This window comes from Erithacus rubecula (assembly GCF_903797595.1).
Source record: "Erithacus rubecula genome assembly, contig: scaffold_90_arrow_ctg1, whole genome shotgun sequence".
Taxonomy (NCBI): Eukaryota; Metazoa; Chordata; class Aves; order Passeriformes; family Muscicapidae; genus Erithacus; species Erithacus rubecula.
Window position 1 is genome coordinate 306858 of NW_027635424.1, and position 25939 is coordinate 332796.

At 47.6% G+C, this 25939-nt stretch overlaps 1 long non-coding RNA gene and 1 pseudogene across 2 annotated transcripts in view; one reads left to right on the plus strand and one right to left on the minus strand.

The window, feature by feature from the left end:
* Nucleotides 1–25613, minus strand: part of LOC306816846 — a 271975-nt gene extending 246362 nt beyond the window's left edge. The window contains exons 1-2 of the long non-coding RNA XR_013777791.1: nucleotides 25556–25613; nucleotides 20562–20663 (exon numbers count right to left, since the gene is read on the minus strand). This is a non-coding gene — a long non-coding RNA (uncharacterized lncRNA). The remainder of the gene's footprint in view (nucleotides 1–20561; nucleotides 20664–25555) is intronic.
* On the plus strand, nucleotides 15439–19166 carry LOC306816823 (olfactory receptor 14J1-like; annotated as a pseudogene). Its single transcript has 2 exons — nucleotides 15439–16351; nucleotides 19152–19166. The product of its transcript is annotated as an olfactory receptor 14J1-like (transcript).
* Nucleotides 25614–25939: the final 326 nt, after the last annotated feature.

Genomic DNA, 25939 nt, shown 5'->3' on the forward strand with positions numbered 1-25939 from the left:
CTCTGAAGCAGCTTGAACTCCTTCATAGGTAGCCAAGATTTCCTTCTCTGTGGGAGTGTAGTTGGCTTCGGACCCTCTGTAGCTTCTGCTCCAGAATCCCAGGGGTCAGCCTCGGGTCTCACCAGGCACCTTCTGCCACAGGCTCCAAGACAAACCATGGCTCCTAGCTGCTGAGTAAAGTATGTTCTTCACATATGGTCCCCTCCTAACTGGGCCAAGGGCTACTGCATGGGCAATCTCCTGTTTAATCTGAGCAAAGGCTTGCTGCTGTTCAGAGCCCCAGTGGAAATCATTCTTCTTGCGGGTAATAAGGTAAAGAGGGCTCACAATCTGGCTGTACTCAGGAATGTGCATTCTCCAAAAACCGATGGCACCTAGAAAAGCTTGTGTCTCCTTCTCGTTAGTAGGTGGGGACATAGCTGTAATCTTGTTAATAACATCAGTAGGAATCTGACGCCGTCCATCTTGCCACTTCACTCCCAGGAATTGGATATCCCGTGCAGGTCCCTTAACTTTACTCTTCTTGATGGCGAAGCCGGCTTCCAGGAGAATTTGAATAATTTTTTCTCCTTTCTCAAACACTTCTGCTGCTGTGTTTCCCCATACAATGATATCATCAATATATTGTAGATGTTCCGGAGCTTCACCCTTTTCCAGTGCAGTCTGGATCAGTCCATGACAGATGGTTGGACAGTGCTTCCACCCCTGGAGTATTCGGTTCCAGGTCTACTGCACGCCCCTCCAGGTGAAAGCAAACTGAGGCCTGCACTCTGATGCCAAAGGAATGGAGAAAAATGCATTTGCTATGTCAATGGTGGCATACCACCTTGCTGCCTTGGACTCCAGCTCGTACTGGAGTTCCAGCATATCCGGCACGGCAGCGCTCAGCGGTAGAGTCACTTCATTCAATGCCCGATAGTCCACAGTCAGTCTCCATTCCCCATCAGATTTACGCACAGGCCAAATGGGGCTGTTGAAGGGTGAGTGGGTTTTACTGACCACCCCTTGGCTCTCCAGCTCTCGGATCATCTTATGAATAGGAATCACAGCATCTCGAGTTGTTCTGTACTGCTGGCGGTGCACTATTGAAGTGGCAATTGGTACTCGTTGTTCTTCTCCCTGCAGAAGTCCTACTGTAATTGGATTCTCAGATAGTCCAGGCAAGGTGTTCAATTGTCGAATATGCTCTGCCATCACAGTTGCTATTCCAATTGCCCATCTTATTCCTTTTGGGTCCTTAAAATACCCACTCCGAAGGTAATCTATGCCCAAAATATATGGGGCCTCTGGACCAGTCACAATAAGATGTTTCTTCCAATCCTTTCCAGTTAAACTTACTTCCGCTTCCACCAGGGTGAAGTCCTGCGATCCACCTGTCACACCAGCAATTGAAACAGATTCTGCTCCCATGTGTCTTGATGGAAGTATCGTACACTGTGCACCTGTATCCACTAAAGCTTTATATTTCCGTGGTTTCGAAGTGCCAGGCCATCGAATCCACACAGTCCAAAAAACACGATTTTCCCTCGCCTCACCCTGGCTAGAGGCAGGGCCCCTCTAAGCCTGTTTCTCCTTCTTTTCTGGGGCATACATCTTAGAAGTTCCCTCAAGAGGGTCAGACATTTCATTATCAGTATCACGTTCAGCACTTTGGCTGCGAGAGACAGGAGCGGCTTTCCTTCTGGTGGAACTTCCTCGTTCAATCTTTCCTTCCTTCAAATCCCGCACTCATTTTGCCAGAGCAGCCGTAGGCTTCCCATCCCATCTTCTCATGTTCTCTCCAGAATCCTTCAAGAAAAACCACAATTCAGCTCGGGGAGTGTACCTCCTCTCCCAACTGGGGGAACGTCTGCGTTGGGTACCAGGGTTTCTAATCTGTACAGCTGAAATTTGGAAGAGGTCCTCCTTTATAGCCTCCCTGAGTTTCCGATGATTTTTCTCTATTTTATCTTCTAAGTCTCGCAAGCGTGTTTCCACAGCTGCAATTCTAGCATGAGTCGGGCCATGTACTGCATCCGCATATGCACGAAGCTTCTTTGCCATATCGAGTACTGTCTCATACACCTCATCTCTCTTCATTATCGCTAGGGCAGACGCATACTCAGGTGGCCCAAGCCGCACAAGTTTTCTCCACATCACCGGTGTGCATGGTACCAGGTCTGGATTTCTAGTTGTTACGTCATCCGAAAAAATTATTTCCTTTACTGCCATTTCCCTGAAGCGTTGAACTCCCTGCTCTATGGTTTTCCATCGGGTCTGCTGCACATATAAGTCATCTGCACACAGATATCTTTGTGCCACGCTATCCAGGACCCGTGCCCAGAGGCTTTGAGGGTTAGCTCCCCTCATCACACCTTGGTCGATAACAGGATCATGAGACAGAGACCCCAAATGTCTCGCTTTAGAGCCATCCAAAACCGTGGCCTCCCCTGCTGCATCCCAGAGACGAACCAGCCAGCTAATAATAGATTCATCAGGTCTCCGGGTGTAATCTTTTCTTAAACCACGAAGATCCTTCAGGGAAAGTGATTCATTATTAGTCTCTGCTCTTCCATTAGTTGTTTTAACTCCTGATTTTACATCAGGAGGTGTTGAAGGTCCCTCTCCAGCATCATCATCATCATCATCTTCCACTAGCCTATCAGTCTTCTTGGTGCATTTCCCACTTCTCGTACTAGTAGCCACAGCCATTGGTTGGGGCTTGTTCTCCAGTTTAGCTGCTGGGTTTCGGCCTAGGGGGTTGGCTGCAACTTGAGTCACTGGGATAGGGGATAATTTATCTCCCTGTTCCATCTCCTCTGTCTCCTGCTCTATCGTGCCTAGCAGGGTACGATATGCATGTGCCAGGGCCCAGCTCACTGCAATAATCCTTTTCTCTTTAGAACCATCCTGACACTTCCCCTTTAAGTACCTTGCAACCTCAATCGGATTTTGAATCTGTTCTGATGGGAATTCCCAAATTATGGGGTCAGAAAACTCCTTTAAAATCTGGCCCATTTTCTCCCATTTGCCATTCCACTCAAGATTCCTCCTGCCCAGCTTGACTCCCAAATCAGGGGTCCTCCCAGCCCCTTTAGAAATCTCAGCCTTAATTTTGTATAAACTGCAAATGGTGCAACAAAGACTTAACAAATTAACTGCCAAAAAGATAATGTCCTTAATATTCAGGGAGGTCTGAATATTTTCTAATACAGATGTAACTAATTCAGAGGAGAGGAAAGGAAATAAAGGCAGAAAATCCTCTTTTCCTGCTTCTCCTCTAAGAAATAACACAAGCCATGATTTATATATTCCTGAAGCCGATTCTAACATTCTTATAAATCTCCGGTATGCCATTATCACCAAGCCTAGCCCGATGAGTATTTTGGTTAATACCCCTTTAATACAAAAACTTCGTATTAAAGAGAACACCGGAGCTATCTCTGGATAAGTAAACAAGCCCAACGACCACAACGGTATTAACACTTCAAAGAAACTTAATAACCACCCATACAGGCAGGCTCCCACAACAAAAGACATTCTGGATTCAATAGACATACCAATACCAACAGTTGAAAACAAAATATTATTAGAATAAAGTTTTTTTCCACTTTTCTGGTTTCCCCATACGGGCCACCAAAATAATTTGTCCAAGTTTGGGACAAATTTTAGGAAAAAGACCTCCAAAGGGTCCCCTCCCCCCCTTACAATTCCTTCCTTCACCAAGCTCGGAAAGAATTTTCTTCAGGGGAAAGTGGAAAAAACTTTTTTATTAACAAAATACAAAAGAAACACTTCCCAGCACAGACCCAGATTGAGATGAACTCGGCAGATCTTCGCCGGGAAGGGCAGCAGAGCTTCTTTGGCAGACTTCCAGAGGTGGTCTCCGAAGTTCAGATCTGTATCCTCTGGAGCCGGTGCAAATCTTAGGGATGGGGGGGGGGGAACGGGAGAGGGGCAGTTTAGGCAGCCAGGGGGGGAAAAGCAGCTGAAGCAGCGGAGGGGAGGGGGGCAAGGGGGCTCAGCAGAAGCAGCAGCCAAAGCAGCAGCAGCGAGCAGCGAAAGCAGAGGCAAAAAGCCCCAAAAGCTGAAAAAACACCCGGCTAGATAAAACAGCCCGGGGGAGGGGCCGGCAGCTCCATGGTGGGGGGTAGGGAGAGGAGCTAGTCAAAACATAACCCATAACAGAGCTGTTGGGACAAACAGGGAGATTTGGTGCTACAGGATCTGCAAAACAATATCCCATAACATCCACTTGTTCTGGCACAGAACACTTGGCTGCAGGGACATATTCCCATCTTTCTCACCCAGGGTTCAGGATTCAAACAGTGTTGTCTTTCCCCACAGCTGTTCCTTCAGTTTGCCTGGGAGGGTCATTTGGCCTCTGCACCCACACTCTGGCTCCATTGTTAGGACTAGTTCATCCAAAACCCTTAATTCCATGAACAGCAGTGATTTAAGGTGGATGCCCTTTTCTCACAGTTGTTTTAAAAACTGAAATATCAATAGTTGTGCTACCCTGCCATCTGGTTGAATAATCCAATTGTTTTCTATTTTGTAACAGATTTACTTTAATTTCTCTTTGGCAATCTGAACCAATTACTCCCCTCAAGACATGAACACTTCAAGCCCAAGCTGGAGTGACCATCTATCAAACCGATTTGTCCTGGAGGAATCTGAGTTCCTATTCTGGTATTGATAGCTCTCATTTGCTTCTGATTTATCCTAACTAATTCTAATGCATGAAGGTCCAGCCCAGCAGCCTGTCAGGGGCCATGACACCCAGAATAATTTCCCAGGCAGTCCAAGTGTCATTGTCCATGGCTGTGTTTTCAAATTGGGTTCAGCCATGCACATTCAGGGGTTTTCCATTACCCTGCGTTCCCATTGTTAATGATATGGAGCACATCTGTGAGATGGGATATTCATTGTGACACGTTCCCATCTCTTACTTTTTTTCCAGCTGCTCTTTTAACAACCTTTGCATCTGTTCAATCAATGCTGCAGTTTGTGGGTGGTCTGGTGAATGAAAAACCCAACAGTCTCGTTTTAATTTTTGCAGGAAAAGAGAAGGCATTCCACGTCCTAGTGTCAGCAAACACTATAAAAATTGCCAATTTCATCCCTTCCTCTTTCATTCATTGTATACAATGTCACAGAGTTCACCAGTGATTTTTTGGTCCTGGCCAGTCATTTCCTGCAGAGTAATTAGTGTTACATCCCTAAGCAGCCAAAGCTCAAAAATTAGTATTTGGAGCATTATTTTACAATGTGATTATATATATGGGAAAGTATATACATAAATATTTTACTCTATAATATATATATGTGCATATAATTATTTATTATATCATTACTCTTTTCATTTGCACAAATTAATCCAAGTTCAATATTTAAAACCTTTTCTGTCTTTACACATGGGAGCATTTTGACAGCAATCATTTCCTCTGTTGGTACTGTTTCTGGGATGCTGTTAACAAAATTCATCCTCATCTTCCCAAACACACAAGTTCTTTTCATTTTTACCTATTCATATACATCAAATGGTTCAGCATCTTTCAGTTGACTTTCAAATTGCTCCCACATTAATCTGACCTCAGCCCACTCCAGAGCCAGAAAACTCTAGGGAAGGTTATCCCTAAACCTGGGAATTTAGGACAGGATTGATTTCTAACATTTTCATTTAAAAAAGCAACATTTTGTGGTGATCTAGCCAGACAACACCAACTTCGTTTTACCAGTGGGCAGGGTCAGCAGCAGAGACACAGACATCAAGGTCGGGAATCAGTGTCATTTACTGTAGTTCAGAGCAGCAAATGATTCCAAACGAAGAAGCTCAACAATGCACCCAACCATCACTACCAAAGATTGCTGCAGTGATTAAGAAACAGACAGAAGCAGTTCCCCTCAGACTTTGTTATCACCCAGGTGCACACATCAGCTGGGGGAAGCTGTCACAGCCAAGGACTGCAGAGCCACTCACAGACACTGGGAATTCCTGCAGGTGCCTCCAGCCACAGGTGAGGCTTGCAACCCGCTGTGAGAGGCCCCAGCTCTGACAGTGCTGAATAAACAAACTGACAGCACTGCTACTGCAGGAACAGCTGGATTCATTCTGCTCTTGGGTCACTCCCAAAGCCTGACTAGGGCTCAAGGAGTAACCAAGGGGGCTGACTTTGACCATACACCCCCAAAAAAGGCCAGATGTTGGATTTCATGGCCTTGTCCTATTTCTAAATACAGAAAGGTCAATATATGTTTTACTAATATAAATGCATCTATCACAGTACTAATGACAGCATTTCTTTAATGAGTGCATACAAAGATAACCTTTGTTTGGAAGATTCATGCAGAGGTCACTTTGGCTCAGGGTCTGTTATCCAGGCCTTGGCCCTTCAGGGATATGCTTTAGTGCTGGGCTTGTCAGTGCTGGGTGAACACCTGGGTTTGAAGTGCTCAGAAGTCTTTTCCAAAATAAAGGATTCAGGATGTTATCTGCTGGATTCAGCTAGGTCCATGTTGGCAGCATTACTTTGGTCAAAAAGTTTCCCCTTGCTCAGCTCTTGTGGCCTAAAGCTTCAGCTCCTTTTTCTCCTGGTGCTAAACTGCTCATACTGAACAAGATGACTCAGAGAGAAGAATACAGTTCATCCAATTCCTTATGGGACACTGTGAGGGGCAGCTGTGAAAACAGGAGCATTGTTTTGTCTGGTCTCCTCTCTGCCTTTGATGCCTGTAAGCATTTTCAACCAGCCAAGAACTTTCTCCAAGAGTGCAATGAAGCAGCTGTTCCTGCTCCCAGCTCTGGCTTTTCCCAGTCCCTGACCTTGACTGGTTTTGCCCCTCTTGCTGTGCCCTCCGTTCCCCCTGTGCTCGGGGGCTGCTGCCCAGGACTGTGGAACAGGCACAGATTAAGGGCTCCAGCCCCTCCTTTCTGTGGCCTTGGAGCTGGCTGCTCACAGCAGCCTTTTCCATCTGGAAGCTGCACATGGACAGGGAGTCCCCACCTCTGTTCCCTGCACAACCTCCAGGAGCCCAGGGCTGCCATCTCAAGTCCCTGCTGGCACAGGTGGCTCCCAGGTGCCCCAGACTGCTGTGACACCACTGGGAGGGAAGAGTGGCAGGGGCTGTGCTGAAAGTCTGGTCCATGTGCTGCTGCTGCTGCTGCTGCTGCTGCTGGTGTGGGGGTCATTTGTCCAGCCCTGCCCCAGAGTCAGGGATTAGATCCAGGCACTGCTCGGGCTCCCTCAGGATCAGCCACAGTTTGGGTGTTGCTGTTAGTGCCAGCAGAAGTGGTGGCTGAAGCAGTGCGTTCTGACAGTGCCCCAAGCCCTGGGTCTTGAGGGGTCCCTGGGCTTGGTCTGGGAGGGAACTGTCCCTTTTTCTCCCTCTGCCCCACACAGAGCTGCGCCAGGCACAAGTGGGGCAGCACAGCAAACAGGGAGCCTGTGAGTCTCTTCCAGCCCTGTCTGCTCAGAGTTTAGGCCTTGGAGCTCCCAGTGAACAAAGGCAGCTGCTCCTGGTCGCTCTGTGTGTCCCCGTGTACAGCAGCGCTGCTCCACCAGCCTGTGCCCAGCAATGGGGAAAAGCCTCAGCCTTGCAGAGCAAGGAGCTGACGGAGCTCCTGTCCAAACACAGGAACTCTGCTGTGCTGAGTTGAGATCCAGAGTCTTGACTCCTGAAAGTGGCAGAGGAATCCCCTTGGCTGCTGCAGCACATTTTCCATGCTGAGATTCAAACAGTATCTGAACACATCCCCTGAATGCAGAATTTATACCTGACCCAAGCACTGTGTTTGTGTTACAGCACTGCTTTCCAAGAAAAACGGGAGAAGGCACACTCTGTGTCGATCATGGGTTTTTGTAGTGTCTAAAACTTGACAAGTCATAGATATTAGAGGTGAGATCCATTTGGAATTAATGAGATGGAGAAGTAGTGCAATGATGAAAAGGGGAGCATAGAAATAAATAGAAAAAAGATCTTGGATTGTTTCTTTCAATTTTTATTTAATTTCTTAAAAGCAGTTTTTGTTTTCCTAGAATCTTCTCCACAGTTCTGTTTGCTCTTTCCAAGAGTCTTTCCTGGAGAACGAGGTGCAGCTTCTGTCACAAGATGTGCCACCAAGTGCCACCAAGGTGCAGCTTCTCTTGGCTTTCCCTGCTGTACATGTAGCACAAGTCTTGCAGCAAAGCAGGACAAACATTTGCAAAACTTTCCAACATGTTCTTTCTTTTTCTTGTGGGCTGGGTAGTTGTGCCTTGGGTAAAGTTTTCAGTTACTGTTCTAACCTAAGAAAATGGGAGGTGGTGCCAGGAATTGTTAGGGAATCCAACCTTGACTGAATGCAGAGAAAGAATCTCCACAGCCTGCAGCCAGAAGTGGAGAATTGTGGAGAATTCCAACAACCCCATGGACATCTTGAAAGTGATCTAGAACACGAAAATGGTCCAACAGAGGGAGTTTGTTTCTGTGCTCAGTTTAGATGATTCTACATCTCTTGCACTGGTAAAAATCAAAAGTACCATCAGTTCCTTGGACATATGCAGGGAATGAACTTTGTCTGTAAGAAGAGTCATTTTTGCCCTAATAATTTCCAGTTCATTCCCTCTGCTTTTGTCCTTTTTAGCAATGCTATTTTCATCCCAGATTCCCCATGAAATGAGAACCGTGAACTTGTGGAACTGCCTGAAAGATGCCCTTTTCCTCTGCAGGGACACTCAGGCTGAGCCCTCTCTGGGGAAGCCTCATCTGAGCTGGAATTTGTGACATGCTGGGAGAGGAGGAGCAGGGGAGAAGGCTGGGTGCTGTGTGGCAGGAGCAGGAGGTTTGGGAGGCAGGACATTCCACCTGCACCGCTGCCCCGCAATGGGCGGCCGTGCCTGGGGCTCTGGGCCCAGCCCTGCGTGCACTGAGCTCTCAACACTGCAAGAGCTGCCCCAGGCTGGGCTCAGGATCCTGCTGGGGCTGGGCAGCAGGCTGGGCTCCCACTGGGACCAGCAGCAGTTGGAAATACCTCTGGGAATCTCCATTTTCTGCTGCTGCTCGGAAGGAACAATGAAGCGAGGAGACAAGTTCTGGTTTCTCTTTGTCCTGGTGGATTTTTTCATTTTATTTGAGAGTCCAGAGGCAATTTCAGTAATGGCCTCTGGAAACGGAATCTATTTCAGCAGCACCAGAAACAGGGCTGTGTTTGAGCACTGCAAATGCGGCCTGTGTAGTTTTAGATCTCCTCAACTTTGTGCTCAGGGACTTGTGAGCATTACAAGATGTGCAAATTGTGATGCCTGCAACAAAAAGGCCGAGTTCTCCCTCATGAAAGTACTCTGGATAGCACTGATCAAAAAAGGCAATTGCAGTTTTACAGATAAAATTCAAGTGGCAAGCAGAAGAGGGGCAAGAGCAGCCATGATCTACTACTCCCAAGGCAAAGGCAACAAAAGCCTCCTGCTGTCACCTCAGGGTGAGTAAAACAGGGCTGAAAGCAGCACTGGAACCCCACCCTTTCTTTCTCTGAAGGCTGGGTCAGGGCAGCACAGGGGGGCCCTGAGGAATCAGGGCTGTGTGTGGGTGATTGCTGCTTTGCTCCACAATTCACCTGGAAAAAGCCTTTGGGAGTGAGGCAGGAGCAGGTGGGAAGGGGCTGGTGCTGCTGCTGCTCTTACCCAGGAGCCCCGGCCGGGCCGGTGCCCACTGCGCTGCAGCTCCTGCTGCTGCCAGAGCCTGGCAGGACTGGGGATAGGGAATGGACACGGGGGACAAGGAATGGACACGAGGGACAGGGAATGGACACAGGGGACAGCAAAGGCCTTGGGTGGGACTAGGGACAGGGAATGGACATGGGGGACAGCAAAGGCCTTGGGCGGGACTGGGGACAGGGAATGGACACGGGGGACAGCAAAGGCCTTGGGGGCTGCAGGGATGTTCACACTTGTGCAGCACCAGCACAGAGCTTCAGCCCACAATTAACCCTGAGGGAAATGCTGGGGAAAGTCTCCATTTCAGCCTTTCTTTACTCATTGCTGTGAAGTGACCAAAATAAAAGGGGAACAAGCAGGACCTAACCCTTTCTCCTTTTGGGAGGATCCCCATGCCTGGGGTTGTGAGGGGCCATGAGGGGCCATGAGAGGCTGTGACAGGCTGTGAGGGGCAGTGATGGGCAATGGGGGGCTGTGAGTGGTGGTGACATCTATGAGGGGCTGTGAGGTATTACAAGTGTCTCTGAAAGGCAGTGGGAGGCCAGGAACCTCATAGAACTTAGGATCCATTGTGACACGCAGAATCAAGAAAATCATTGTTGACAGTATGGAACCTCATGGAACCAAGGGTCCATGTGACACAGCAAGGCCTTGTGGAACAAAAGAGACCGTGGTGACACTACACAACCTCATGGAATCAAGATGTCCATGTTAAACTACAGAATCTCATTGAACCAGGGTCCATTGTGACACTGCAGAACCAAGGAGATTGTTGTTGGCAGTATGAAAGGTCATGGAACCAAAAGTCATTGTGACATTATGGGATCTCATGGAACCAGGGAGACAATTATGGCACTTCAGGACCCACTGAAACCAAGAGACTATTGTGACACTGCAGGGCCTTGTATAACCAAGGGGTCATTTTAGCACAGCAGGGCCTCATGGAATCAAGAGGACCGTAGTGACACTGTGGGGCTGCATGAGACTGACTCTGTGGAACCAAGGATACCATTGTTACACATTGGGACACCAAAGGGCCACTGTGGAACTGCAGGGCCTCATGGAAACAATGAGGCCATTGTGACATCACAGGGCCCATGGAAGCAATGAGACCATTCTGGCACTCTGAGTCTCCATGGAACAAAGGAGCCCTTGAGACAGCACAGGGCCTTGTGGAACCAAGGCAGCCACTGTGACACTGCAAGGTCTCATGGGAGCAAAGGGCCATTGGGACACTCTGGGTCCCCATGGAAGCAAGGGGCCATTGTGACAGCCAGGCCTTGTGGAACCAAGGGCCCATGGTGATCCTGCAGAGCCCAATAGAACTAGGAGGCCATTCTGGCACTGCAAGATTTTATGGAATCATGGATACCACTGGGACACTCTGCGACCTCATGGAACCAAGATGCTGTTGTGTCATTGTGCAGTCCCATGGAACCAGGGAAACCATTTTGACACTGCAAGGCCTCATGGAAGCAAGGGGCCATTGTGCCACTGTGGAGCCAATAAGAACATTGTGGTATTGCTGGGTCTCATAGAAACAAAGATCTGTTGTGTTACTCTGGGGCCTCATGGAACCAAGGGCCAATTGTGATGCTGCGGAGATCCATGGATCCAAGGGAACATGGAGCAGATCTGATTGACTTGGCCTCCTGGGGGCTGCCTGACTGGTCCAGCTGAACTTGGCATGTTGAGGCTTGATTCTTATCTGCCCCTGACCCTCAGGATTTCCATGCTTTCCTTCCTGTGGGAAAGAACTGTCCTTCTCCTCCATGTGCCCATGGCAGAAATTTCAATTCTACCTCCAAATCTGATTATAGCCAAGGATTGTTCCCGTATGAAACCTGCCAGGACAGACAGCCCTGCTGGCATTGGCGTATTGTGGGACCACCTTGCATCTGCCTTTAAAACACATTGGAGCCATGCTTTTCTTGCTATGGAAAAAAAAAAAATCTTTCAAGTGCAAGAGTCCATGGCCAAAAGTGGGAATCTGCCTCCAAAATCCCTTTTAGCCAAGGATAGATCCTAGACAAAAGCTGCCAGGAATTTCTAGGTTCCTTTGCCTTCCTGAGGGCCAGCTCTCATCTCCCTTTAAAACACTTGGGCCCCCTACTTTCCTTCCTATGGGAAAGAACTGTCCTTCTTGTCCAGATACCCATGGACAAAAGTAGGATTTGGCCTCCCAAATTCTGTCTATTCAATGATTGCACCCAGACAAAAGCTACAAAGACAAAAAGATAGGGGCTTGTCCTTGGCATCATCCAGGCTGCCTCCAATCAGCCTTTGAAACACTGGGGCTCTGCCCTTTCCTTCCCATGGAGAAGAGCTGTCATTCTGGTCCAAGCACTCATGGCTGAAATGGAATTCCACCTCCAGAACTCCACAAATATACAAGGGTTGCATTCAGACAAAAGCTGCAAGGACACACAGGTCTGACTTGCCTTGGCCTCTGGTGACTGACTGATCCACCTTAAAAACCCTGGGGTTCTGTAGTTTCATTCCTATAGAAAATAACTGTCGTACATATCCAGGTGCCCATGGAATCAAACATATGAGCACTCTGTAGGGACAAAGAAACTTAGTGCTCAGACAAGGGGAGCCTGAGGACAGCAGAGGAGAGCCCTGGAAGGAATTGATGGGCAGTTTCAGAGATGGTGGATCAGTTTCTCAGAGAACAGGTGGAAAAAGAAAATTAATGTGAAGTACAATTGGGGAGGCCCAGACTGGGAAAAAAGAAAATAGAATTTCTGTCCCAGGGCAGTGCTAGGGTGCAACATGTCTTCCAGAAGGAGTTTGTAGCAGCCCAAGGCTTTGTGTGGCCAAGCAGAGGCAGGCAGGACACAGAGCTGTCAGCAAAGAAGGGCCAGGAAGATGAGGCAGCAAGGGGATGACGACAGCCTGCAGGGACAGAGTCTCAGGGCATGGACACTGGAGCACAACCTGAGCTGCACAGGGCACAGGGATGGGCAGCAGATGAAAGGCCCTGCCAGAGCCAACTGCTGCAGCACTTGGACCATGGCTGCTGGCCCTGGGCCTGTGGCCAGCAGGGGACAAGTGATCCTTGCTGTGCTGGGGCCTCATTGCCTCCTTGTCCCTGCTCAGCAGCCTGGCAGGGGCCGCCCTATGGTCCTGCCCTTGGCATTGCACATCCCCAGAGCCCAGTGGCCCAGGAAGAGCCCTGAGCAATGAGGGAGGGACAGGATGTACCTTGCCAGGGGCTGGGGCTCAGCCCTTGGCCCTTTGTATCTTGAAACACATCCAGGTTTGCTCAGCATCAGAGACACCTTTCCCTTGTTTGTCCCCTCCAGACATCACTGCCATCAGTGTTCTGTTCTAACTGGAACCTTGGACACTTTATCAGTTGTGTCCCTCAGTGGGACCCATTAAAACTTCAAGAAACTTTGGAGTTTCAATCTGACTTTGAGTTCTTGAGAAGTTTTTTGAACACTCTCTGAGGGACTGAGTCTGATGTAAACAGCCAAAAAGCCCTGAGAGGGTCATTAAATTTCTTGTGCTTCGTCTGTGCTGTAGAGTTCAGCTGGGCTCCTGGCACAGACGCAGCTCCCAAGCTCAACCAAGAAAAGCTTCAAAAAGACATTTAGGCTGATGAGCAGCTCTTCTCCCAGCCCAGCAGGGCTGAGGGCACTGCCTGCAGGCACTGAGGGGACAAAAGCCAGGCACAGACAAGCTAAAGGCAATCAGGACTGGGAAGAAATTTAGCTGAGACTTCACTTGGGGAAACACATTCACGGCTCTGGACATGGTGAGTCTGTGGGTGCAGGGCAATGTCCCCTGTGCTCCTGGAGGGATCTCCTGGATCCAGCTCAGCCCACAGCCTGGGAGTTGTGTCAGGAGGACTCTCCCAGTTTCTCTGTGGCAGAGGAAAAGGAGAAGGATGTGCTGCAGAGCGGGGTTGCCCTGGGCACGGTCAGAGGGACAGGCAGGACAGCAGGATGGCTCCTGGTGCCAGGGACGGCTGCAGGGGCTGAAGCTGGGGCTGCAGCCAGGGCTGCCCAGGGCTGTCCTACAGAGCAGCTCCTGCAGCCCTCATGGCTCATGGCCAGCCCAGGGCATGTGCCACCTGCCAGGGACAGTTCTCAGCCTGCCTGGGAGCTCCCCATGCATGGCAGAGGGGTGCTGTGGGTGCAAGGAGTGACTCCTGCCAGGGCAGGTCCTGCTGCTTTACATAGGGTGCTGTGTGGGTCAGGGCTGCTCAGAGATCCTACTCATGCTCAGGCAACTTCTGAGGGGATATTTCCTAGCTCATTCAGGAAAGGGGTTTTGTGCTTGGGTCTCTTCTTTCCTGAATATGTTCTCCCACTTTTCCCAGGCTCAGCTTGGTGGAAAAGGAAACTCAGCTGTGCAGGGTAGATCAGGGGTCAAGGCTCTTCAACCATCACACTGAGTTTTCCTGTGACCCTCAGCAGGTGCCTCCACCTTCCCAGCCTCCAGATCCATCCAACATCACCTTTCCACGGTGCCCAGGCCTGGGGGAGCTGTTCTTTAATCCCTGCATCACCAAGCAGCTGCAGGGCAGAGCTGGCCTAGGGGCTGGGCTGGGCTCTGGCAGTTCTGGCTGGGAAGGAGCCCAGGGCCACAGGAACAGCTTGGGCTCGGACAGCTGCAGCAGCAGAGCCATGGGCAGGAAGGGAGGGAGGGTGGGAAGCAGTGCTGAGGGAAGCCTTGCTGCAGGGCAGATGTGGCACCTGCCAGACTTGCCCTGCAGTGCAAACACTGCCCTGAGCAGCCCAGCTCTGGTGTCCCCACCCAGCCAGCACACCCCTCAGCCCTGGGACTCACGTCCCTCAGTGCCCTCCTGGGCCAGCAGAGCAGCACCAGACATGAAGGGCATCTCTCCTGCCATGTGCCATTCCCTGCTGACCAGGGCCTGAGGGTCACTGTCTAGCCCTGGTGCTGCCTGGGAGGGGCTGTGCAGGGCTGGCCAGGGAAAGGCTTTTCCTCAGGGCCAGCTCTCTCTCTCCTTGCCTTGCTCAGGTGCTCATGGCATTGTTGATGGGCTCTCTGAGAATGACAGTTCCAGCTGCAGGCTCAGGCCCAGCCCTTGGGCTCCTCCTGTGCAGACTGAGCACAGCAATGGGGTGTCCCAGCTCCCTGTCCCCCGGGAGCTCTGGGCAGGGCAGGCTGGGAGGCTGGGAATGAGCTGACTCTCCCTGCCTTAGGAAAAGGAAGGAGCCACTTTGTGTGTCAGGGATCCCTCTGATCTCAGTAGGGTCTTCTGGCTTTCCAGGGTAACACAAGACTGCACCTCAGAATGGTGCAAATCCAGGGCAGCTGGGACTGGTTGAAAGGACAGAGCAGCTCTCCTTAGTCTGCACTGAGCCTCAGACAGTCCTCCTGTCTCACTGAACTTTGTTCTCCCCTCTGTGCAGCACAATCTCTCATTCTATCCACTCTTATCCCCATCCCTTCACCCAGGCAGCTCCTCTGCCTTAGCAGAAGATTCTATGTCCAAGTTCAAATACCAGGATTGGCCCCTGCCGTCCCTGTTCCCCTGCAGTGACTAAGGGTCAGGGCTGATTTCCAGGTGTCTTGCAGGTCAGGGTCTGGCTCCTTACACAACATTGGCCAACAGAAATCAGGGCTCCAGAGAGCAAGGTGAAGAAAGGTCTCTGAGACACAGAAAAGGGGGAAGTGTTTCGTCACAGGAGTCAATGAGAAGGACCTTGATTTTCTGTGGAAAAACTCTCTGAAAAACTTCACTGTCTTTCCTCCTTCATCAGGGTGGAATGTCCAGAAAGAGCAAATGTCCAACAGCAGCTCCATGAGCAACTTCCTCCTGCTGCCATTGGCACACACACGGCAGCTGCAACTCCTGTACTTCTGCCTCTTCCTGGGCATCTCCCTGGCTGCCCTTCTGGGCAATGGCCTCATCATCAGTACCGTAGACTGCGGCCACCACCTGCACACCCCCATGTTCTTCTTCCTGCTCAACCTGGCCCTCACTGACCTGGGCTGCATCTGCACCACTGTCCCCAAAGCCATGCACAATTCCCTCTGGGACACCAGGAACATGTCTTAAGCTGGATGTGCTGCACAGGTGTTTTTCTTTGCCTTTTTCATTTCAGCGCAGTTTTCTCTCCTGACCATCATGTGCTACGACCGCTACGTGTCCATCTGCAAACCCCTGCACTACGGGACCCTCCTGGGCAGCAGAGCTTGTACCCACATGGCAGCAGCTTCCTGGGCCAGTGGCTTTCTCAATGCTCTGCTGCACACAGCCAATACATTTTCCCTGCCCCTGTGCCATGGCAATGTCCTGGGCCAGTTCTTCTGTGAAATCCCCCAGATCCTTAAGCTCTCCTGCTCACACTCCAACCTCAGGAAACTTGGGGCTTCTGCTTTTACTATATCCTTAGCATTTGGTTGTTTTTGTGTTCATTCTTTTTTCCTATGTGCAGATCTTCAGGGCTTTGCTGAGGATCCCCTCTGAGCAGGGACGGCACAAAGCCTTTTCCACCTGCCTGCCTCACCTGGATGTGGTCTCCCTGTTTCTCAGCACTTCAGTATTTGCTCACATGAAGCACCCCACCATCTCATCCCCATCCCTGGATCTGGCAGTGTGAGTTCTGTATTCAATGGTGCCTCCAGCCTTTAACCCCCTCATCTACAGCCTGAGGAACCAGGAGCTCAAGCCTGCCCTGAGAAAATTGATGACTGTGTTTTCAGAAGAATTAAATGCTCTCTTTTATTCTTCACTGTCTTTAGAAAATAACTCTTTACTGTCTCTTTTTTTTTTTCTTTTTCTTATCTGTCTCCATTTTTTTTTTCTTTTGGTAGCTTTTTCTAATGTTGTGTTTTATACAAAATACTCTAAATTACTCTTTGCATTTCTACATTAATATCTACTTTTTTGTAGAAGACAAAGACGTGCAAGAGGTCTCTTCCCATGCATTTAAATAAAAACAAGTGAATGCTCTCTCCTGTCTGTCCAGGATCCTTCCTCAGCCTTTCCCTGTCTCTGCAGGGGCAGTGCCTGTGAGCAGAGGTGGAGGGAAGAGACTCCCAGCACAGCAGCACAGCCAGGGACACTGGTCCTGGCTCTTCCCACATCTGCTCTTCCCATCTCCACCATCTCTTTCCCAAACCTTCTGTGGCTGTAAGGCTGCAGTTCTCTGGCAACTTGGTCACTGTCCTGCTGCATGTCCATGCTGTGAGCACAGGCAGGGACAGGCCATGGGCACTGCTGGGACACAGCTGGGCTCCAGCACAGCAGCTCCATCAGCAAAGGGCATCTCCTGAGGTCAGGGCAGGAAGGCTTTGCTCTCCTCCAGAGCTACTGTCAGGAACGTGCTCCAGGAATGCCCTGGCAAAGCAAAGCCCAGTGCCTGGGCCAGAGGGGCAGTATGCAGGGAGCACACAGCTGTGTCCTGGCACAGCCAGAGCTCCTGGGCTGGACCTGAGGGAGCAGCAGAGCAGGGCCTGGGCTGTGTCTTTGTTCTGGGACAACCTGGGAGGGTGCCCCAGGGAAATTGTCCCGCACCAGACCCTGCAACGACCATACCCAGTGTTATAAATGAACGCAATGGGCCATAAAGGACCAAATCAAAATTAAAAAGATTTATTAGTTACAGAAGGCAAAAGCAAAATCAACAGCACCTAGCGACAGGGGAGCCTCCAGCTTCGAAACTGTAGCGGCCCCCCCTCTCAGCTCGCTCCTTTTAAGTTGTTTAGATTCTGGAGTTCCATGCCCCTCCTCTAGTAGTTCTACACATGCTCCTCGGGTTTCATGCCCGCCCCCAGTAGTTCCGCACACGCTCCTTCAGTTGCTAGGGGGTCTTCTTCTGCCTTCTGGTGGTCGAGGGATGAAGGTGAGTAGTCTTCCTCACCCTTGTTTTACTGACCCTTACTAACACTTAAGGCGATAGATGATTAACGCAAGCAAAGTGAAAATAACTATCAGCATCTTGGCAAGCAAAGCAAAACAATTAGAGACATCTTGGCTCACTCCCAAGGTCTTTCAAACAAGCAAAGCAAAATAATTAACAGCATCCTTGCAAGTAAAGCAAAACAGCAAAACGATATCCCAGCCTCCAAGTCCTTGCAAATCCTCTCAAGGTCTATCAGGCGAACAAAAGGTTTTCATCACAACTCCCCCTTTTTTCTATATTATTACTTTTGTTCGCTAAGCCTTTGTAATTCTTTCTTACTTAATTCTAAATAGTCTTCTGTTTCTTCCCCATTTAAGGCTTCATATTTTGCTCGTATTAACATGAGGTGAGCTGCTTCGAACCTGTTCTTTACTATGCTAATGATTTTGTTAAAAATGCAAGGGCCAAGGGTGAGTTCTAAGATTAGCAAAATTAATGGTCCTGCTATGGTAGACAACAAGGTTGTTAACCAGGGAGAATAGTTAAACCAAGATTCATACCAACTTTGTTGGGCCTCCCTTTCTTTTTTACGTTGCTCCAGTTGTTTCTGGAGCTCAGCCATAGTGTCAATTACTATCCCAGTGTGGTCCGCATAGGTGCAACACTTCTCCCGCAAAGCCACACACAGCCCCCCTTGCTGTAAAAACAGCAGGTCTAATCCCCGTCTATTCTGTAATACAACTTCTGAAAGAGATCTTACTGATTTTACGAAACTGTCCATTGCCTTCTCTATTCTACTTAAATCCTCATCTACTGACATTCTGAGATTTTTAAATCTTTGCTGTTGGTTCACTAAGGAAGCCACTCCTGTCCCCAGTCCAGCACTTCCTATGCCCAGTAATACAGCAACTGTGAGGGCTGTAAATGGTTCTTGTTTTTCTATGTGATGCTTTGAAGGGATTTGATGAGTATACACATAGTCTTTTGGGTAGTATACAATCCGGAGCATTACCATGACCTGAATGCAGTATTCGGATGTTTCATTGAAAAAAGATATTGATATACACGGGGTTACTCCTAATGTGTTACAAACCCACTTGGTCTTTGCAGCAGGGATTAACCATTGGGCCGGTTCGTGGGAATCAGTTATGGCCATTTTTACCCCGCAGAGGTGGTCTTTATCTCGAGGTATATTGCCTATACACCTCCCCTTCCCCTTTACCTGAGCCATTGACACTCCTGGGGTGTTTTCTTTTCCCCTTTTCCAAAGGCACAAGGAGGGATTGGTCCCATTTACCCTTCTAGACTTTGCTACAGAACCTAAAGCTTCGTAAAAGGGTGGATTAATACTGTAGCATAACCAGCATAACCTTAGTCAAATTGGGGTATGTGTCATTCAACAGCCTAAAGGTGGCTTATAGAATTTTCCATAGGGCCCCTCTACTTGATTGTGTCATGACTGTGGTTCCTATTAACTGTGATTTATTGTTGGCCTCCATGAAATTTTCTTGGGTCATGCTGTCTAAGTCACCCTGATTTATTATTGTGGTTTCTGAGTCTATTATTGCAGGATTTGGTCCAACAGGTTGAGAAGCATGGGGTACAATTTCCTTTTTTATAATAATATATCCTCCCTGGTCTTTCCCAGGTTTCCATATTCTAACTCCCCAGATTTTTCCTATTACCCATCCTGGGTCTTGGGGCTGCGTGATGTTAAGATAGACTCATTTGCAAGTACCGATAAACATCACCCCCCCCTGACAGATCTGTCCAGGGCTTTTTACATCCATGTGGACCTCTTTCAACTCTTAAGTATTTATCTTGGATTTGGACCGGCCATCCCAGGGAAATCGTTTCACAGCCCCAATATCCACAGTAAAATTATCCGGGGTAATTACAGTATGACCTTCCTGGATTGGATGATGGACACATGTAGAATACACTATAGGGGCTAGAACCCTACTATCAAGCAGGTCATCAAGGTTATATTAAACCTAGGACTTCCCCAAGTAATTTGTGTTTGAATTTCTCTCTGACATTCCCATTTCATAAGTGACCATTTAAAGGGCTCGTGACTCGCATGCACCCCTTCTAAAACCATTAAACAAATTATTCCTAACTGGAGGTAGCAGCTTTCCCATTGTCCGCAACTTATTTGCCAATGATTTTTTTGATTATTCCAGTGTCTATTTTTCTTGCCCTGGGCTTTGATCTCTGTTCTCCTCTTTGCACCTGGGTAACCCTCTCCACAATATTTTCCTCCTCTGCCTCGCCCATCAACTCGGTTGCAACGAGCTATGGGGGGTTCCATCTTCTCGGCAGGAGGAGTATTCTTCAGGAGGGGTGCTTGTCCCATGCTTTTTGATTCGTTTTATGTACTTGCTCCACTTACGGGCTTTAATCAGAGGAGTGTAACAGCTGAGTTCAGGTACCCACCGTCTACACAGGGCAGCTACAATTTTGGCTACAAATGGGGTAGGTTCGTTAGAGTGATAACAGTAAAATTGAGGGTTCACTCCCTTTGAAAAGATTTTCCACCACTCTTCAGATCCCACCGAAAGCCCACCAGCAGCCACTATGGTGTCTAGGACTTGAGAAGTGAGTTTCCTTTGACTCAAATAACAATTGCAACACACCCCACTAGGGATGTAACCGTTGCGGCAATGGGTCCACCACTCTTTACAAACTAAACAAACAAAACATACAAATGGGTTACAATTTCCCCAACAATTTTCAGCATTACATTTGATTTTAACTTCAGCAGCCAGTAAGCTTTCCCTGCCCTCTAGTGGTGCTCCAGTTTTTCTGTTTTCTATTGTGAAAGAAAAGTATTTTGGGTCCCAAAGTTCAGCATCCATGTGATACAGGTCTCATATCCTAGAGAAAGGAGAAAAAGGGGTAAAAAAGTCTCTCAAGGCTATACCTTCTTTTTCAGTGTTAATTTCAAGTCTCCAGGTGTGCCTTTCACTTCCCACTCAAGATTGTTGGTAAACTTGGACAGATCTATTGGTCTTTTGATTTGACTTGCATGAGTCCACCCTTTCTCTGCAGTGCGCACCGCTGTGTCAGTTGTAAGCAGCACCTGGTAAGGTCCTTCCCACTTAGGTGTTATTGGATTTTCCTTCCAACTTCGAACCAGTACCCAGTCTCCGGGCTGAACCTGGTGTAATACAAGATCTAAAGGTGGTCTCTGAGCCAAGATTCCTTTTTCCCAAAACTGTTTCCTGAATTTCATTAAGATTACTAAGTACTTGTTAACATAATGCTTATTAACATTCGGATTTGTCTGTGTCTTTTCCAGACTATAGGGCATGCCATATAACATTTCGAATGGGGAAATTCCTAAATCAGCTCGGGGTTGAGTCCGAATGTTTAACAAGGTCGGGGGAATGCACTTAACACATGATAACTTTGTTTCTAATACCAATTTAGTAAGTTGTTTCTTTATTTCTCCATTCATCCTTTCTACTCGGCCTGAACTTTGAGGGTGCCAAGGAGTATGCTGTTCCCATCTTATTGCCAATGCTACTGCTAACTCTTGAGTTACCTTCTAAGTAAAATGTGGCCCCTTATCGGAGTCAATTGTTTCTGGTACACCATATCTGGGAACTATTTCTTCCAGTAAAGCTTTTACTACTGTCTGTGCGGTTTCTCTGGATGTCGGGAAGGCTTCCACATAATGGGTAAGATGGTCTACTATTACCAAAAGATATTTAATCCTCCCCACCTTTGGCAATTCGGTAAAATCCACTTGAATATTTGCAAAGGGTCGTTTTGCTAAAGGCCTTCCCCCATGGGGTAATTTTCTGAGGTTGCTTCGATTTACCCGCAAGCAGGTAGGACATCCCTTTGTAATATGTTTAGCTATATCGTGGAGCCCGATGCTCATGTACTTGGCAGCAAAGTGATCTACCAGCCCCTGGGCTCCCCAATGAGTTTTCTGATGTAATTTATACAGTATCCTTTGAGCTACTGCCTTTGGTAACACTTCCCAGCTGTCTGATAATATCCACTTCCCTGATTCCTCTTTAACCCCCCTTCTCCTAAGTTTTCCTTTTTCCTCATTCGTAAAAATTGTATCAGTCTCTTCATCGTTATTGACTCCATTCTCGTCTTTTTGCCCCCCTTTTTCTTTTAGGACCATCTCTTTCAGGGCTACCCGTTTTGCCTCCTGGTCCGCAGCATTGTTTCCCCTGCTTTTTAAATCTATTCCTCGTTGGTGTCCCTTTAAATGAACTACTGCTAACTTCTTTGGCCCTCTCAGAGCTTTTAATATTTCAACTATAAGTTTTTGGTGTATCAGATTCTTCCCCTGTGAGTTAATAAGACCCCTTTCTTCCCATAACTTTCCAAATGTATGGACTACCCCGAATCCATATCTAGAGTCAGTAAATATTGTCCCCTCCTTCCCTTCAAGAAGTTTTAAGGCTCTTAATATTGCATATAATTCACATGCTTGGGCAGACCACGATCTGTCTAATGTGCCCGATTCTACCACCTGTAAGTTCGGACCCTGCACTATTGCATACCCTGATCTTCTCCTTCCTTCTATTACCCTGGAGGATCCATCCACAAAAAGTTTTTCACCACTTTCCAACTCTTCTTCCTCCAAATCCGGTCTAATCTTAGTCTGTTCTTCTATTGTAGCTATACAGTCATGGGCTAAAGATTCATGCTCTGGCTTCCCATATAAAAATGCAGCTGGGTTCTGTAGTGTACTAGTTTCTAACATCAAATTGGGTGCCTCTATCAGAATCCCTGTATACTTTAAAAGCCTGGCATCTGATATCCATTTTTCTGCTTTTTGCTGTAATACGCCCCAGATATTATGAGGGGACATTACTTTAAGATTCCCATTAAAAGTAATTTTTCTAGCTTCTTCCACCAGTAAGGCACATCCGGCCACTATTTGTAAACAGGTTGGCCAGCCTCTACTCTGAGGATCTAAAATTTTTGACAAGTAAGCAACGGGCTTCTTTTTCCCTGCCCAATCCTGGGTAAGTACCCCAAATGCAACACCCTCTTCTATGTTCACAAACAAGAAAAAAGGTCTTCTTAAATCTGGGAGGCTTAAGACCGAGGCATGGACCAGACTTTCTTTTAATTCCTGAAGTTTCTCCATGTCCTCCTGCCTCCATTTCATTATTCCTTCCTGTGTTAATTTTTTGGTAAAGAAATCTAGCTTTACTGCTATAATTCTCAATCCACTGTCTACAATACCCAGTAAGTCCTAAGATTTGACAAACTTGTCTCATGTTCTTTGGAATAGGTAGTGACATAATTGCTTGGATTCTTTCAGGGTCTATTCTCTTCTCCCCCTTCTTTAAATAGTGTCCCAAGTATTTTACCTCCTCTTCTACAAACTGAAGTTTAGTCTTAGAAACCTTTAATCCCTTAAGCCCCAAAAAGTTCAATATCTTTATACTTTCTTTTCTTACATCCTCTTCATGTTCCCCTGCTAAGAGTAAATCATCTAAATATTGGATCAAATTGACTCCCGGTCTTGTTTGGTAATCCTGTAAAATTTGTTCCAATGCTTGTCCAAACAGATTTGGAGATTCTGTGAACCCCTGGGGTAACACTGTCCACCTCAATTGTTGCCTCCTCCCTGTATCAGGATCTTCCCATTCAAATGCAAAGTAATCCCGGCTCGCCTCGTCAAGAGGGCAGGCCAAAAGGCATCTTTTAAATCTATGACACTATACCATAAATTTTTAAGCCCTAATTTACTTAAGAGTGTATATGGATTTGCCACCACAGGGAATCGAGCCACTGTGCGTTTATTGATTTCTCTTAAATCATGTACTAACCGATAAGTGCCATCTGATTTGTGCACAGGGAGTATCGGTGTGTTAAAGGGTGACATACATGGTTCTAGCAGCCCCTTGCTTAATAATCTATCTACCTCAGGTTTCAATCCCCGTCGACCCTCAGGGGATATGGGATATTGCTTTATTTTTACTGGGACCTCCGGATTTCTAATAATCACTGAAAATGGGGTTATTTTTAGCTGTCCCACATTTTCTGGGTTATACCATACTTCGGGGTTTATCTTTTCTTCATCTTCCACCCTAAGAGAGCAGAGTTTAATTCGTAGTTCATTCTCTGCTACTTCTATCCTAATTCCTAGTTCTATAATCATATCTCTTCCCAATAAATTATATTCAGATTCCGATGCTAACAAAAAGTCTCCCAATCCAATTTTTGATTCTGATTCAACTGTCACCCTTTTAATAACCCCCACCTCAAAAGGTTTTCTTTTTGCTCCTACCACCGTGGCAGTTTCTTTAGATAAACTACATCCTTTTGGCAAAAACTGAATAGTCGATCTTTCAGCTCCTGTGTCAACCAGAAAAATTATCTCCTGGCCATGGGGACCCACCTTTAGTTTTATCAAGGGCTCCTTATGATGTTTCCGGGTACCCAAAAGATAGAGCCCCTGACCCCTCTAATCTGTCTCAAACTCCTTCTCATCCCGAATCCTGACCCTACACTCTTTCTTGAAATGTCCCTTTTTTCCACAATAAAAACACACCTTGGTGTCACATTTCTCCCTAGGCTCCCTATGCTCCCTTACTGGCCGCTTCTGTGTCTCCCTCCGATCTTGTTCCCTACTTTCTCGTACCGCAGCAACCATCATTTTAACCTGTCGTTTGTGGCTATCCTCTTCCCTCCGAATATACACTTTTTGAGTCTCTCTTAATAACTCATCTAAGCCTCTATCCTGCCAATCTTCTAATTTTTGTATCTTCTTTCTTATATCCTCCCAAGATTTAGACACAAAATGTACCTTTAACACTGCCTGTCCCATTTGGCCGTCTGGATCCATCCCTGAGTAAAGCTGGAAATTTTTTCTTAACCTTTCTAACCACTCTGTAGGAGTTTCATCCCTCTTTTGTCTCTGATTAAATGCTTTATTGATGTGCTGGCCTCTCGGGACTGCTTCCCTAATTCCCTAAACTATGATTGTCTTTAATTCCTGCATGTGTGCTCGATGCACAGGATTCTGATGGATTTTGAATGGACCATTTGATATTAGCTGCAGGACTCTGAGCGTGTTGGGCATCCCAGATACTCATCCCCTCTCTCCTAATCATATTTTTCTCTTCAGCAGTGAACAAAATGTTCAGAATGAACTGTAATTCCTCCCAGGTGTACATATTGGGGCCCAAAAATTGGTCCACTCTTTCAGCAACTCCCAGTGGGTCCTTTAATAAATGTCCCATTTCCTTCTTAAATTCCCTAACATCTCCTGAACTAAGGGGCACAGATATAAATCCTATTCCAGCCTGAGGTCCCCCCATGGGCATTTCTCTCAGTGGGAACAGATTTTCCTGGTCTTCCTGTTCTTTCCTTGTTTTACTTCTTGTGACTGGCCCCTGATAATTAGGTGAGTTTGAGTCCAAGTCTTCTGCTTGAGGTGATGCACTTGGAACTGGCACAAATGGTGGTGGGACAATCAAGCTTTCCTCCCTTTTATTTGCCTTCTTTTTTTTCCTTCTGCCCTCTGGTTTTTCAGTTAGTTTATAAATAAAAGCTTTAGGACGGGCCACCCAAATTCTTGCATATTCACTCTCTTCTATGTTAGGGGGCTTCTTCATGTTGACCCCAAAATTTTTTTTTGTTTTACCCAATTTTCTGTTGATCCAAAAATTGGCCAGAACACATTTTTAAAAATTTCCTTCCCACCCCAAACCTCTACACAGTAATGTATCATCTTGGCTTTATCCTTATTCTCTGTCCCAGGGAAATAGTCCCAGTTTTCTAATATAAACCCCAGGGGACTATCTCTGGGTATGGGTGGGAGCTTAACTTCTGCAGGGGGCTTGCTCTTCCCCTGTCCCATTCCTCTGCAGTACCTTCACTCACACTACAAATCACTTTCGCTTCCCCTGTTTCGTGGCCCACGCCCTCGCGGGTCAATGGGAACCGCACCACTAAGGGTCCGCACTCGCTTGGATAGTCTGGCTGCCAGCCCCCCTCTCACTCACACACCATTCGTCGTACTCCGGGATCCCGACCCCGCCCGAACGGATTCCCTTTTATACTCACGCGTCCTGTGTCTTCGTCCCGACTTTGTGCACAAAATTTAAGGGGTCAGCCGGGCCCTCTTACCTTTGCTTTTGCTTTCTTAATTTGGGTTCATCGGTCGAGGTTGGGATAGGGCCCCCGTCCCGGGGCCACTGAAATGAATCAGTGGAGCGCACCTCCCCGCAGGCGGGGAACCTACTCTGAATTCTCAATCTGAGTCACGGCACCAAATTGTTATAAATGAACGCAATGGGCCATAAAGGATCAAATCAAAATTAAAAAGTTTTATTAGTTACAGAAGGCAAAAGCAAAATCAACAGCGGCGGGCAACAGAGGAGCTCCAGCTCCGAAACTGCCGCGGCCCCCCCTCTCAGCTCGCTCCTTTTAAGTTGTTCAGATTCCGGG